The sequence below is a fragment of the Panthera onca genome, chromosome C2 (genome assembly GCF_046562875.1).
Source record: "Panthera onca isolate mPanOnc1 chromosome C2, mPanOnc1 haplotype 2, whole genome shotgun sequence".
Lineage (NCBI taxonomy): Eukaryota > Metazoa > Chordata > Mammalia > Carnivora > Felidae > Panthera > Panthera onca.
In genome coordinates, this window is record NC_138347.1 from 150011231 (window position 1) to 150025778 (window position 14548).

A 14548-nucleotide genomic window follows, 5' to 3' on the forward strand; every position below is an offset into this window, starting at 1 on the left:
CGCAAGCTTCCCGCTGCCCGCGGAAGGCGGCCTCTGGGCTCCGGCCCTCGGGGGGGGGGGGTGGGGGGCGGGGGGCGGGGGGCGGGGGGCGGCGCGGGCCCTGAGGTCGCGGCCCGCCAGCTCCCGGAGCTGCCGGCCGCCGCCGCAGCCGCCCCGCTGTCGAGTCGAGGAACTCCAGCGGTTTAGGGCTTCCGTGGTCTTTGCGGTCTGGGCCTCATTCTCCCCGCAGGACTCGGCTCGTCTGCGAGCCGCACATCGCCCCAAAGCCCCCCCCCCCGCCACTGTCCGGGTCGCGGATCCCGCGTCCCGACCGGTTGCTCAGCCTGAATTTGGAAGTGAAACACCGGGCCGGGCCGCCTGCGATCCCTCCTCCCGAAGGCTGTGAACTCAGGATGGGCGCCCAGTCCGCAATTCAACAAGTCTTTAGGAGTAAGCGCTGTGAACAAATGACTGATGGAAATGGATTAGCTCTAGAACCCTGTCAATTAGGTTAATTCTGATGGATTCCATTTTTATCTGGTTCCACAGTACTACTATCAATAGATTTATTTGTGAGCATGTTTCTTTGGAGGAAATGCATTTCTAAGGTATTACTTTTTTGAGAAATCAAGTATGTTGTTTATGGAAGGAGTAATCAATTAGGCAGCTTGTGATTTTTGAAAACTAATTTTCGATTCCTCAAAAACATTTTCTAATTCGTATCAGCAGGCTAAAATTGGGTCTTCCTTTCCCTTGGAAATGTCTCGATTGTCACCCAGCAAGATAGGCATTTGTTTATCAAAGCTGAAACAATCATGATTGATTCAGTTTCTCTGGTCTATTATTTTATGCTTATTTTTCCTCCAAAACAATGGAGAATGCAAAAAGCAACAGTGAAAGTTGTCTTGGGTCTTTTATCCCTGTAATTAATGAATGCAAACAATAGGTCTTTATACATAGGTATGGGCAGGAAACCTACTTATTCACTCATGGAGTAGGATATGTAGTTTTAGGCAAGCTAATGCTCAGGGCCAACATGTTCTTTAAATAATTCTTCCCCCCCCCCCCCCCCCCCCCCCGTCTTAAAGGTATTTTACTACATACAGCGGTAACGTTTAACTGCTATGACCATACCAGTGGAAAAAGTACACACACTGAGACGATGTTCGGTGAGATCCATTGTCTAGAATTACTTTCTCATTTTTATCTGCGCAAGTAATTCTATAGAATTAAATATAGCCGATGGTGGTGATTAACTCGGCCAGTCAGAATTCGAACAAATTAAACTAAAAAAGGTATTTCATCAAAGCAGTGTTTCTCATGTAAACTCAGAGTGTAAATAGCGTTTCCAGGCACTGACCCCCAATTTTAATCCTCATAAAAACTATTAAAGAATATACAGTTGATTCGATTAGAGTCATACATTTAAAATCAGATGACTGATTAATCAATATTTGAGCAATTTTTCATGGATGTTTCCTTTTTGTATATTCCCTGTGGAGGGGGATTGGTTTTGTTTTGTTTTTTTTTTTCTCAATAAGGCACTCTGTTAAAACTGGTTTAGAGATATTTGCACCATTAGAACCTCTAAAGGATAAAAACTCTTCTATGTTTGTATTTCTTTATTCAGATACAAAAATAATTGAAACATTTTCTATAATTTAGATATCTTAATCCAAATTTGGAATTAAGATTTTTAAATCCCTGCTAATATTTTGGGTAAACACCATGTCATTAAAGGAAATGTAAAATTTGCAACAATGCAGTAAACTGTTTCCTATCAAATTTAAGTGTACTGAAGAATTACTGTGTGACTAGCATTTAAAAATATTAGTTGAATTTAACAGATTGCTCAGAATTTTTATTTTCTTCTCTCAAAAAACAGAAATTGTTCCACTTGTCTCACCAAACATATGAGATGAATAACTTCTCTGCAATAAAGACAAATGCTACCATTAAACCAATAAGAAATACAAGCATCAAAATACCTGATGAGTTGGTGAGATAAGTGCTTTTGTAAAAATGATTTTTCAAAATGGGCCTTGGGCAATATGTTTCATAAAAAACATTTGGTTATCTTTTTACACCTTCTTCTAGAGCCAGCCATTTGGGTTTGACATGAATTAATCCATTTTAATGCAAAAGACTGCATTAAACAGAAAAAAAAAAAAAAAAAAAGCTGCAAAAGACAAATGGTTCCAAATTTCAGGCTCTGTGCCTAGAAACCAAGTGTCTCCAGCTGGTTTAACAGAGGAAGTATTACTTGTCATGATATTAGACCATTGGCACATCAAGCAGTGATTACATGGATTCTGAATGGAAAGCATCCCTTCACTAAAACACATGATTCTGAATCACCTTAGGCAAAGAAAGAAATGCCCCGCGTGTTTGTGCACTTCCAACAGAAACATTAATCAAGGCAGCACTGTAAAGAAGGCCCATTCACTTTTTGGATAGTTAACTATCAAATCCATTAATTAAACATTATTGAGCACTATGACAATGAGTTTCCTTTAGAGAGAGGGAAATGAGTGGTCGGCTTCTTTTGATTAGGTCCCTTAAATTAATGTATAATTATAGCTGTTAATCAGTCCTACTTACAAGTAAGCAGAAACAGTAGAAAATAAGAACTGTGTAACGAGGGTGTGGTCTCCTCTGGACTCTATATCCGAACCTCCTTGAGAAGAAACCTCTCCCAGCAGAAAGGTAAGACTAAATAATATTCCCTGCATTTATAAACAGTCCCAATTCTCTAAGAAGGTGTGTTAAAAATATTTCTTTCTGAACAACGTGAAAACGTTGGGCAATAATCAGATCAGGTTTTCATTTAGCAGCTCATCAAGTGCGCTATTTATGGATTGGGACTTTTGATTCGCAATACATCATCTCAGGGTTCAGTGTTATCTTTTGATTTCTTTCCAGCTGAACAGGCTAAGTAGTTGTAAATACCTCTTGTCAGGCTACATGGTTGGCTATTCTCGCACACAGAAGTAATCTAGGAACCCACTGGGCAAATTCGGCGGAGAGCCACCGTGGAAAGCTTGCATCTGGTGCGCTGCGGGATGAGGGAGGGGGCTGTGAAGGTGGTGGGAGGCGGTGGCCATGGTGGTGGCCGTGGCAGCAGCAGTGGTAGCTACGATCATGGCGGCTTCAGTGATGCCAGGAACACGGTTCCTGCTTGGAGTTAGCGTTCTCGAGGCCTTCCTTGGTTTGACACAACAGTCCTTGCCATACTAAGGAAGTACATACATTTAATGGCTACCATAGAAAGTGTGAAGGAAAAGCAATGGAGATATCATCCGTGATATTCAAAGAACACAAAGGTGTATGTTTCTAAGAATTAAGACAAATACCTACCGCTGCGCTGCAAAGAAATCACGCTTTGGAGACATAACCCACCCCCCCCCCCAACATAGACACACACACACACACACACACACACACACACACTTCTGTATTAAAAATTTCAAAATGGTTGCAGATATTTCATTCACAAGAAGGTTAAAGGCGTTTCCCATCGCAAGAAGGATTAACTTACCAGAGGATTCTGGGACTGCAGATGTATACTGCGGCAAAATCCTAAATTCATCGAAAAAAATCATTTCTGGACTCCAGCTGCTAAAAATAATAGAATTATAGTAAATCATGGATAAGATTAAAATAAGCCATTTTCACATTCCAAAGTGTTCAGGAAAAAATGATTCTTTTCTTTTAACTCATTTCTTAAACAATGCAAATTTTAAAGTAGCTTTTCTTTCCAGAGCACGCAGCGCCATGAAATCGATAATTTTTGATCTTTCGGTTAGTAGGCAACATGGTGAGCTATTGCAGGGACTGCAGGCAGCAGACATGTTCTTGTCAGCTAAAAATTTTCATATTGTTTTTGAATCCATTGAGATTTGTAGATGTGATATCACCGTTTCTTTTTTTTTGTTTTAGCCTGCACTGGGCTATTGGGGACGCAAACTCTCAGTTTATCGACACATACGTGTCTATTGCTTTATATATATTAAAAACAGGGAGTCTTACTGGATCTTAAACAAAAAATTATGTAAAAGGAGTGGCTGGTGTGATTATAATCCCATCATGCAGGGTCCACGGTTCCCATTTAGTGAAATTTCGCAGAGGGCAACTTCTTAAGAACATCCCTGCTGTGCAGAGTGAAAAGCATGAACAAACCAAAGACAGAATTCATCTGTGTTTATATTTTACAAACAATGAAAAACCTACTCTTTGTATGCCTCTTTTCCCCCACCTTATTATTTCATGAAAACTGCAGCATTTTCCCCGCCCCCATCCAAACACTCACCACCCCAGCACTGCAGTGTTCCGTCCCTCTTTTGCTTCTCCTTCGTCTTCTTTTTCGCTTTCACAAATTCTGCACGCGCCATCTTTGTGTGGGGTGATTCTTTGCTAATTTCAGTTACCCATTCTCTTACAAATCGGTTCAGAAATAGAAAATTATAGTGCGCTTTGGGGCTTAATTTGCCTAAATTTCTTTCAGTCTTTCCTTCTGACATAGAAAAATGGAAACGATAGGGGGGGAAGCCAAAAAGAGAGATATTTCTATTATTTCCATAACCTGTTGTATACAGTGGTGATAAAAAATATTATTAACATAATAGCAACAGCTGCAGCCTAAATAGAAGCTATGAGATAATTAATGTGCTACAACAAATTAATTTGCTGCAGGTGCCTCTGCTGTGAACTGAGTAACCCATGCCATATAAAGTCTAAATACAATTATGATTCCCCCCACACACTAAAGCAAAAGACAGAGCAAAATGTCTTGTTCAGTAAATATTTTGCATGCCTATTGTAAAAAATAAAATCCTCTCCAGCCTCTTCCCCCCCTGTCCCCCATCAAGCCATCTCAGATGGTTTAGTCATCAGTGGATAAGTGTGGAGTTGGATCGGGTGTGTACGTGTATTAGTGTCTATGTACAGAGATGGAGGTTTTATGCTGTGTCTTAGTTGGAAAACGTATGGACCGGCTATACATTTCTTTTTAAGAATTAGAGATCGTTTATAATATTTAAGAGCCCTATTGGTTTTAAAACAAAAATTAGATGGATTAATGTGTATAGCCAGAAGAAAAATAACTGTGTTGAGGAGTTGCCCATCCGAATTAATCTTTCTAAAAAATCATATATATCTTTTAAAAGAGAGAAATGTGTTTGTAGTAGTGTAACACTCTTCACTGATGCAAAAGAGACTTTTTTTTCCCTCTCACTTGCTGTCAAGTTGAACATTTATGGAGAATGGTGGCAGATTATATCACAAGTATATGCCAGAAATACACTGCATCGGGGCAGCTCGGACAGGGGCCTGGAGAAGGTCACAATGCCAGAAGCAAATGTCCATTTTCTGTTTTGCACCACTCAGCAAAAAATAACTTTGGGCCTCGAAAAGTGGAGGAACAGAGAGATTGATTTTTTTTTTTTTAACTACCTGACTAAAAAAATTCTCTTTGAGTAAGGGTATAGTCCTTTCTGACTTTTCTTCCAGTTATGCCACTGAATAAAATGACATTCTTGTTTTCACTGTAGCCTCGGTTCGTTGTTTGTTAAAAGTATACATTTTATCGTGGTCTAAATACCCAAGGTTATTGGTTATTAAAATGTATTGTGCTAAATTTCAATTCTAAATCCTATTACAAATGAGATTATTTCTTAAATATCGCATAGCATTCTACAGCATTTTGATTTAACCTTGCAGACATTTTAGTTCTAGGATAAGATACGAAATTATTCTAACAGAACACTGTTTCAGCTGTACCCAGAAGGGACAGTACACATGCACAAGTTTTCTTCAAAATGGATTTTATTTCCTATATTTCTTTCGGGTGGACAAGTGGTACTTGTCACTAACATCTGATGCAGAGGTACCGCACATTTGTCATACCATTTCTCATGCGGTGACGGACGTGCGTTTTACTCCATCTTTCTTTTGTTTATACCAAGGCTTCATTCTTCACAATCCGTCTTCAAATCTGCTCGTATTTTGAATTTACAATTGGAGAATTTGAGTTGGTAGGGGGAAAGAAAAAGAAACAAAGACCATTGGTCCTCTTTAAAAATGAGGAGCAGGAAATGGCCAATTCCTTGGTACAAATGAGAAAAGTCGACAAGTGTGTAATGTATACATCTCCTCCAGGATTTTCCAGTTATTTTGACGTCAGCTGACTGTGTCGTTCACACAAATGTAACTCTCTGAAATCATGTAGTTCTATAAAATCGTCATCTTGAAATCAATTAGGGAAAAGGAAAAAAAATGCTTTAATTTCTGTTGCTTCAACCAGTTGTCCATTCAAAATATTTTTCTTTCCACTATAAGTTGTATTCAAATCTAAGCCATAAGAAACCAAGATAGTAAATGTCTAACACACATATTTCTCTTTCCTATTCATGTTCATTTTTCACAGCATAATAATCCCTGGTCTTCCAGCCCTTCCTCACAGGACTCTTAGTTTTTGGAACCCGTTTTCTTAGATTGCAGTGCAAGTGAGACTCTGCAGGTTCAGAACAATAAAAAAATGGTTGTTGCTGAAAGCCAACTCGTTTTGGGGTATTTTGTTACATAGGAAAAGCTAACTAATATAGCTAAGATTCGGTTTTTGACTTGTTTTTACCCATCAGTAATTGATCATCAGTATTGATTAACTAGCGTGATCCTGAGCTGATTGTCTTCTAAAACAAACATTTTGAAAGATTTTGCATTGTGTAGTCTTCTTAGTAAAATAATTTAGAGTATGCACCCTCTAGATGTGTATTTATTTAAATTATACATATGTACTGCTCTCAATGCTTGCATGAAATATCAGTGAAACTTGGCTTCTTTTTTTTTTTTTTTTTTAAGAAAGAAAGTAAATATAGAAGTTGAAGTATTTTATTTTTTCATCCCAATGGGTCCTCATGTGCACCTTCTGGGTTATATTCATCCACTCAGGACCAGTCATTAAAAGTCTGAAATCTTTCCCATAATCGGCTTTAAAGCATTATTTCACCCCACTTGAATGGGTGCAATTCATTTTTGAAAACTAAACTCAGAGCTTTATTTATTATAGTTGCTGATGATTGCAGAGTCCTTTAGGGAATTACTCATTGATCTTTTCTATTAACTGACTTTAAATAAACCCTCTTTGGTAAAAACTGCCATTCATGTTTCTAGCACAAGTACCGGGAATATATACTGGTTGACGGAATCTCTTGCATCACCCTTTTCTCTTGATACTTAACTCTTTTGTGTGAGCGTCTCCTGTATCTTTCCATTCTTTAACTCTTGTTTTAACAAGGTGTTAACCTTTGCAACAAAGAGGATGAGGATGCCTTTTCCATGTCCAAAGATCCTGATGTAGCTCACATGATAATAGCTGTACTTTTAGTATGTGTTGATTGAGACTCTGCACAATGACAAGACACTCCTATAAAGTCAGTAATGCTTTCAAACAAATTTCTGTTTTATTAATCCCGGCGGGATCGACGTGAATGTGAATACTAATCACAAACCTATAGGGAAGACATTTTTGAACACACAGACAATTCTTACTGCCCAAACGGGTTTTGGGGCTCTCGTTTAAGCTGGTAGTGAGGAAGCCACCGTGGTAGGGAAAACAGGAGACGCAAACCCTAGTCTGCAGCGAATTTGCCATGTAACCTGAACAAAGCTCCCTAATCCCCCTGAGTCTTGGCATCTCCTCTGCGGTGGCAGTCAGGAATCTAAATGGTGGCTTCCATTTGTTGAGTTGCTGCCGGCTATGAAGCTTTGCCTTTTGCAGCCTAGTGAACTTCACCTTTTCACATATAAGACTTCTTTTAACCATCACGAATGGTTAAGTAGGGGACCACTCTTTTCCCGGTTTCACATTTGGAGAAACTGTGATTTAGGGAAACTAAAGAGTTTGCTCAGATTACAAGCGAGATAAACAGAACTGGAATTAGAACTCTAGACCCGTGTTGTCTGGTACAGTAGCCATTAGATGCCTGTGGCCATTTTAATTGACGTTGAACTAAATTATAATTAAAGACAATTAACATTCAATTCCCCGGTCTCATTGGCACATTTCGAGCGCTCAGTAAGCGTATCTGGCTACCATATTGCACAGCAGAAAGAGCCACATCCATGGTAAGTTCCATTGGACGGGGCTGAACTAGACTGACCAACTGCAAAGCCTGTACTTTTACCACTGGATTTAACTCTTCCTTGCCCAACTCATTCCTTTGCTCATTCATTTAACAAACATTTACCGAATACTTACCACTTGCCAGGCACCACCACATTGGGCCTTAGAGAGTTTTCTCATTGTGTTGTCAAGAACAAATGCAACACACATTAAAGCGCTTCTTAAACCGTAAGGTTCTAGATGAAAGGGAGATACTTTTGTGTCGTAGTTGCTATAATGTAGTGGGACTCCACTGAGGGAAGGGTCTCTTTTACTCTTCTTGGAATCCCGTCCTCCCTCCTCCTCTGGCACTTAGCAGGGTGTAATACCCATCAAAAGTGAATGCAGAACCTCCCATTAGAGTGCACGTATATCAACCCCATCCACCTTTCCTAAATTTGTCCAATTCATTGGGTAGAGTATTCTGAGCAACATGGCAGCTGGAGCATGTGCACAAGGTCTCAGCCAATCAGATACTTCTGCTTGGGACTTTGAAATGGGAGCAGGTGAATGTAGCTACAGAAGATTTACTGTTTTCTACACTACTGTCACTGCAGGGGCAGGCACTCCTATAAGCAACTCTATTGCTGTCCACCCCACCCAACACCCCCTTAAGTCTCTTCCTTGGGAGTGGTTTTGCCATTATCACTCAACGGCACATGAAATGAATGCCCATGACCTTCTAGGACTTCTCCAGGCAGCAGAGTCCTACGGTCACTAACTTGCAAAACACAATCTCAGTTTGTCCATACTTCTACCTTCAGTGGAAGGTAAAAATTATCCTCCCTATCCCAGGTAGGACTATGAAGAGAATAGGTTGACTTGTTCCTCTCCCCATTACGTCCTCCCCACAGCCTAGCTGCTTATTTTGACCCTCTGGTGTTAGGGCTAAGAGGAATGTGGCATCTCCTCATAGACAGGTTACTGTCATGAACTGGCTTTTGTTGTCCGGGTCTGGCCAATGTTTCAAGGTGACACTGTTATGGGCATTTTTGTGGGTTTGTTGACAGCTCTCCCACCAGAATGCTCTATCACTCTCTTGGGCATAGTGGGACTCCACAACCTTAGGGTCCTCTTCAAGAGTCTGCCTCTGATCTCAGTCTCTCCTCCCTTTGACGTCCTCACTGTGTCCAGTTCTGGGCCATCTGCTTTGGCATTTCTGCCTGGTGACCTGCCTCACGCCTTGCTCTGACATCTACAAGCTGTCATATCTTGGTGCCTCAGTTGAAACCTCTGGTCTGACTTCCTGTTCCCCTAAGGATGGCAGAGGGAACCCAGTCCAGTGGGGGCATGGCCACAGTCTGTTCCTCTGATGGTTCTGCTTTTATTTTGAATCTGTTGCTTCTACCTTCCTGGTGATTCTATGAAATATCCCACACCCTTCCAGTAAATTGTTTTCCTCCTTTAGCCACAGCCAGTCAACTTTTCTTTACCTAGTCCAATAAATTTTTCCATTGTATTTTTGACCTTTGTCCATCTCCCTAGTTTGTACATAGTCATTATATCTCTGCTATTTTTTCATATTGCCAAGTAATGCACACACCGTATAGAACATGGAAAGAAATCAGAAATATAGAACATAGGATGAAAAAGTGCCACATAATTCCATATCCCCCAGATACCCACATCCAGAGGCACTTCTAATTTAATTTTCAAATGAAATAATGTATTCACAGTTTTATCTCTATTTCACCCTATTCACCAGTTACCACCACCACAACCCTCACCTTTGCATTGTTATTAATTTCTTCTGTATCCAGCCAGTTTCTCTGTGCATATATAAGTCAATATGAGTTTGGTTTACTTACCCTTCACCTCCCTTCTTACAGAAAAGAGAGTATAATCTTCTTGCCCTTTACTTTTGTTACTTCCCAACCTATCTTGGAAATCTCACCACATCAGTACTCAGAGTACTGCCTCATTTTTTTTTTTTTTTTTTTAAGTAGGCTTCATGCCCAGCGTGGAGCCCAACATGGGACTTGAACTCAACAACCCTAAAATCAAGACCTGGCTGAGATCAAGACTCAGATGCTTAACCAACAGAGCCACCTGCCTCATTTGTTTTTATAGCTGCGTGGCATTCCATGGCACCTTAATTTAGTTAACTAGCCCCTTCCCACTGATGGACATTAGGTGGTTTGCAAGAGTTTGTCATTGCAAATAGTGCCGCATGAATAATCTTCTATGTATGTTATTCGCTTCATGTGCAAGTCTTAGCTGTAGGATAAATTACCGGAAGTGGGACTGCTGAATCAAAGGGTACATGCACCAAGAGACAAGAATCAGTATTAGGTATTGCCAGGCAGCCAACAACTCACTGGCACTGTCAGTTACCATAGGTGTTGTAACAATTTCCATTCTCACCAGCAACGTACAAGAGTGCCTGTTCCCTAGCAGCAGCATCAAAGGAGGAGGATGCTACTGTGCCCCATCCGTGCCTTCTAGACCGTCACCTCTATTCTACAGCTGCAACTCTCTGCCCCAGGGCTTTTTACTGGCTTCAGGAAGCCAGCTTGGCCCCCGTGTGAGTGTGGGAGACAAGGCAGAAATGCCTGAGAGTTCATTCCCCACAAACCACCATCAAAATGGTGGCCAGGCAGTTGGTGGAGAAACACCCCAGCTTTGTCACTTATTCAGGGGATAGCTCTGAAGTGCGTTCTGCACTGTCTCCCACAGTTTCCCAGCTGAGGTCCAGATACCCATCCCGGTAATTGGCCTAATAACACACCCTATCCTATCTTCTTTCCCTTCTCCTCACTTCCCTGCTGACATTTCCTGCAATCACCTCCCAAGTAAACTACTTACATTAAACTATTTGTCTCAAAATCTCTCTCTGGGAAAACCCCATCTCACAACTGGTCATCAAACATTTGGAATTTTAGAAATGATATCTCAGTGTAATGTGAATTTGCATTTTTCTCTTGTACATGAAGTTGATCATGTTTTCATACATCTGAGCTGTTTTTATTTCTACTTCTATGAACTGATGGTCATATCTTTTGCCTATTGGTCTCTTCAATTTCTATAAAATCGATAGGAAGGTTAGTTCTTTGTCTGTGGTGTGAATAGTTTTTGCAGTTTGTTGTTTGTCTTTATGGGGTTTGTAAAATGTTTGGTGTTTTTTTTTTTCTTCTCTCTTCCTCTTCCTTCTCTTCTTCTTCTTCTTCTTCTTCTTCTTCTTCTTCTTCTTCTTCTTCTTTTGCCATTCAGAAGTTTTTATTTTTATGTAGACAAATTAATCACTCTTTATTTTGTGTCTACTGAATCTTTGGTCATGGTAAAATGCTTTCCTCCATCTTAAATTATAGAGGAAGAATTCCATGTTTTCTAATAACACTTACACGTTGTTTTAGTTTTAATTATATCTTTAATCCATTTGGAATTTATCCTAGTGAACGTTCATCAACTTTTACCTTTGTTGTGCTTTTCTGCACTCTGATCTCTCCCGGGATCACCTACTGCTCTGAAACTGCCCTTGGGTTACTTTGAGCAAAGTGTCATATTTCACTGCCCCAACCTATTTCCTCTTGCAGATGATTATGGGTCTCTTGTCTTTCCTCTTCACTTGGCCTTTACTACCCTTATTAGCAGAAGAGTTTCCCGCTGCAGTATTTCTCTGTCTGGAATAGCCTTCCTGTATCTTTCATTTTCCTGAGCCCGTATTTTATGTCTGCAAAAAGCACATATTTTCTTCCTTTCCCACAACTCCGCAGTTTTTCTTTAGTTCTGTTCAAAATTGCAGAGCAACTCATGTGCCATTTTCATATGCCATTGGATCCCATCTCTCCTAAGATTGCAGCATGATTTTAATTGCAAGTTCAAAAAAATAATGAAAAAGATTGAGAGGGCCACTAACAGTTTTCTAAATCTGCAGGATCCTTCTGCAACTCAGCACATTGTGGTGTACATTTAAAATTACTTTGTCTTGGCAGTTCGCTCTTAGGGAGAAAAATACAAACAAAACAAAACAAACAAACAACAACAACAACAAAAACAACACAAAAAACAAACAAAAAAACCCCAGATGGACAGATAGATAGATAGATGAATAGACCTGATCTGTATTCATCTGTAGAATGCTAAACAAGTCATGCAAATCATATCTGCACATGAACTTGATTGAATTCTGTTGTTTTGGCCAAAGCAGACAAACCGGAAGAATTAAACCTTTTCTGATTTATTGCTGCCCTACCTGTTTGGCCGTTTCTTAGGTGTATTTCTAAAAATATTGCTCTTGCACTTCTGATGCCTTTTTTGATATTGCAGGCTAATTCTACCCTCCAAATGTGGGTGAATCATACACCCTGATCTCCTGGACCTTCTTTTGGTTGAGTAACACCCATGGAGGCACATTCTCTTCTTAGAATGAAAGAAACTCATCATGTCCTATTGGTCTGGTTAACTGTCCTACCATTGAGTCAGACACTCTCTGGAATGTGAGAAAAGGAAACCAGCTTTCATTCCTTCCTCCCATGGGTGTGTTAAGCTCCCTTTGCTCACGTATGATACAAAGAAAATACATCACCTCGACCTGTTTACTCAACTGTGTACGATTCTGCTTGTTTACCTGGGGAGAGAATAATGCAACTAGGATAACACAAGATCCCCTTTCGTGGATACTCTGGGCCTTTTTGACTTTTCTTGTAGGAGACCAGGGGAGGGGAACTGGGTAGTGAAAGGCCCATCTCCCTACCAGTCCTCCATTCTCTCTGCGAGTTTTCAGTGTAGCCTCTGTGGAAACTTCCATCACAGACATCTTCCCCGGGCACCCCCACCCTCCTCATCAGAATACTCCTCCCCTGAGTGTCACTAGCTGTGGGATTGTAAGACTCCATTATAATAAAGGTGACAATGACAGATCTCAAGGAAGTAGAGCTCCAAAGTGAGGGAGGGAGGCACATCAGAGAGAACGGGCTCTGGGAGCCTGATAATGAGCATGGAAAGGACTTTTTCTGCTTATGGGTGAAAAAGACAGGGAAGTCTCTGTTTGAAGACAAAGCACATAATAATGTGATCACAGAGCTCTCCTAATGGGGCCGATGTGATGTTCAGAAAATGTATTCTTTTCACTGACTTATTCTCACGTTCCAGTGGAAAAGGTCTTCAAATGAGTGTTTACTTAATGTATCTAACTCAATAACACCACACTGTAGCCAAGATTTTTATACGGCAAAGTTACGCAGGCATATATGTTTAATTGATTTAATGACCTTGGGTCTTGTAGATGATTTTTTCGAAACCTCGGGTGGAAGAATAAAAAAAAATGTTTGGTCAGACAGAAATCTCTTAGTAGTGTTGTCAATGTATTTCTAAAGGATTTTCTAACATGCTTAGCTGGGTGTTCCCTTGCCTTTCTCTTCTCCTGAAAGGTAAGGTGGCTTTTTTTTACAGAAAGTGTATAAATTGGTTCAACCAGCATCGCCAGCTTCCCATGTAGGGAATGCTCTGTTTTCCCCACTCTTGAATTTGGAGAAACAGGGCCCGTGTAAGGAGTGACCCGACATCGCCTTGGTGTTCAGGAAGGAAACAGGCCACACCTCTGCCTCGTGTGCCCGAGGCCACTGCTGCCCTCAGGATAGCTGCGTAGGCAAACGCTCACATTTCTCTTGGACTGTGACACCGGGCCAGATTCATTAGCTTGGCTCGATTGAATTGGTATGGCCTCTCCTTTTCTTTCTTGATTTGCCAGTCGCTGAGCCTGGGGATCAGAAAGGCACTCTAAACTCTTGACCCCCAAGCATGTGTAGATACTGGGGGACTTTCCAGAGCTAATTCTTTCCCATAGGACTTTCTGGATGGTTCCTGAGATTAGGAACAAGAGGGATGGTCCACCCGTCTACTCTTTTGCTTAGCACTAGGGGCTTGAGGTGGGGATCAGGAATGATTGCTAATGGGTGTGGGGTGTCTTTTTGGAGTGATGAAAATCTCCTAAAATGGACTGTCGGGATGGGTGCACTGCTTTGTTGACTATCCCAAAAAACAATGAAATGTGCAGTCTCACTAGGGAAATTGTACGGTGCGTGAATTATACTTCAACAGAACTGTAATGAACATGTCTTCATATATCTTACTGTTAATAATTGACCTAGTCTTCTAGGATCCTATCCTTAATGAAGCTAATGATATGCATCTCTCAAGAGCAACATGTCATCACCCATGACTAAGTGCAGGCGTCAAAAGATATGAGCAGACCTTGTACAAAGTTTGTTCCTGTGACAGACTCAGCAGCTCCTACAGCTCGTGCAAACATTGTCGTGCAATTCACTCGGTTCCAAACAGGGAACACGAGCTTTGTTTTATATGCTTAGATAGCCTAAGATTAATTTTTAAAATGGTAGGTAAATAAAAGCTTTGCCATAGATACCACCTTACCGTCGCTACGCGCCTGTCACCTCGTGCTTCCTGATT

General features: G+C 40.8%; 1 long non-coding RNA gene across 1 annotated transcript; it reads right to left on the reverse strand.

The window, feature by feature from the left end:
* Positions 1-2166: 2166 nt before the first annotated feature.
* LOC144617382 (uncharacterized) lies at positions 2167-5098 on the reverse strand. Its single transcript, XR_013557795.2, has 3 exons — positions 4289-5098; positions 3518-3597; positions 2167-3212 (listed from the first exon to the last, which is right to left on the reverse strand). It is a non-coding gene; the product is annotated as an uncharacterized LOC144617382 (long non-coding RNA).
* Positions 5099-14548: the final 9450 nt, after the last annotated feature.